Below are 1,829 nucleotides of genomic sequence, written 5' to 3' on the forward strand. Positions count from 1 at the left end.
TAACTGGTCGCTTCTTTCTTAATCATTAATCTTCAGAGATCTTCTTCATCTATTTCAGTCAAGCGGAGAGGCTTCTTCCATCTCTAATAGTGACTTGGTGATCTCCTTATCCACCATCTCAGAGAGTTGAGAAGTGTAAGAACTAGAGATTATCCTTGGTAATATATTATGCGCAGCATCCGGATTAAAAACCATCAGACCATATCCGTCAAATATTTTTCTATCTGAACAATTACGAGACCATGTAAATAGCCTAATTAGAAAATTTATACTACATAAAAATACTTTTTTGCTTTAGCATTCTACATAAAAATACTTTTTTGCTTTAGCATTCTACATAAAAATACTTTTTTGCTTTAGCATTCTTCTTCCGAGCAGACCTAAAAAAAAATTACATAAAGATACACTAGAGAATAGATCTACTGGAGGAAGTTTGAGAAGTAACTAAAGTGCATATACTCATACCATAGATACAAGGCAGAGAAGCTCCTTAACTGACGGTTTACTAAAGCTCCACTCTAGCCTGTCCAAATTGTTTGGAAGCACTGGATCGTTGCCTATAAGTGATAAATCAAATGTTGGTAAAGTAGGATTACAAATTCGATGAAGGATACAAGTACTTTAATAAATAATAATCTTACTATTGCTAGTCAATATCATAGGACACTTTGCTGTTTCCTCAAGCTGTTGTATTGTACTAATTAAACCACGGTCTTCACAGAGATTAGCATCCACATCCTCAAAGAGAATCAATGTTCTACTTTGTAAATAAAAGACAATATATATGTGCAGAACACATAAATAATTAGAAACTTTGTGAATCTCTGCGATAGAAATTCATTAATGGTAAATTGTGGTACTGCAATAGCAGAGAAGAGTATACCCTGGACAGCTGAGGATCCCACTAAAGCATTGTCAAATTTTCGAGACCAAGCAAGGTGGCACAAGAGAATATAAAACCCAAACACAAAATCTAAAAACTGAAAAACAGGGAATGCAAATACATATAAAAACAGGGCACTTAAATTAATAAATTCTCTATCTTCATCTTTTTCCAGGACTAATTACAAACACAAAATAAATGAGAGACACATAAACACAAATTAACATAAAAAATAAGAAAACATTACATACACATAAATCCTAATTAACGCATATATGTAAAAACAAAAACCCAAATAATTCCTAACAAAAACAAATTCCATAAAACTCACTTGAGTGAAAACATACACATAAAAGCAAGAAAAAAGACAAATTAAGCAAGATTGCAAGAAAAACAAGCAAAAATCGAACACATTTCAGCAAGCAAGAATCCAACAGATCGGGAAAACAAGATTTGGGGGAAAATACATACCCATTCGCACAGCTTGTTAACAATCTCTACACAGCTTCAATCTTCTCTCCACAAAGCTAATCTTATCTCCCCACAGCTAATCTTCAAACACAGCTTTATGTGTTCTTTTGGTTTGTCTGTAGCCGAATTTGAGTGTTTTCTGTTTTGTTTGTTATTTGTTTATTTTGGGTGCTTTTTTTTATTATTTGATAGCGGGGAAAGCAATTGTGAAAAAGCCCGCTTCTTTTTTCTTTCTTTATCAGCAAGCCCGCTTAATTTTGGGCCCAAAATCTGTAAGGTATTGCAATGTTTATATTCTGCATTGCAATAGAATGCACTTTAAACTCCCACCAATTTTTTTCACTTCTGTTGCAATGTTTTTAAACTATATTGCAATGCCATTAAAAACCCTTGCAATTTAGATGAACTCATCTCTCAATAGCAATGTTTTTTGATAAAATTTTAGAAATCTGGTTGCAATAGCCAATCTATGGTG

General features: G+C 33.1%; 1 long non-coding RNA gene across 1 annotated transcript; it reads right to left on the reverse strand.

Annotated features, from left to right (window-relative positions):
* Positions 1 to 362: 362 nt before the first annotated feature.
* On the reverse strand, positions 363 to 761 carry LOC135147790 (uncharacterized). Its single transcript, XR_010285611.1, has 3 exons — positions 642 to 761; positions 466 to 557; positions 363 to 380 (listed from the first exon to the last, which is right to left on the reverse strand). It is a non-coding gene; the product is annotated as an uncharacterized LOC135147790 (long non-coding RNA).
* Between the last annotated feature and the right edge of the window lie 1,068 nt (positions 762 to 1,829).

The sequence above is a fragment of the Daucus carota genome, chromosome 7 (assembly GCF_001625215.2).
Source record: "Daucus carota subsp. sativus chromosome 7, DH1 v3.0, whole genome shotgun sequence".
Taxonomy (NCBI): domain Eukaryota; kingdom Viridiplantae; phylum Streptophyta; class Magnoliopsida; order Apiales; family Apiaceae; genus Daucus; species Daucus carota.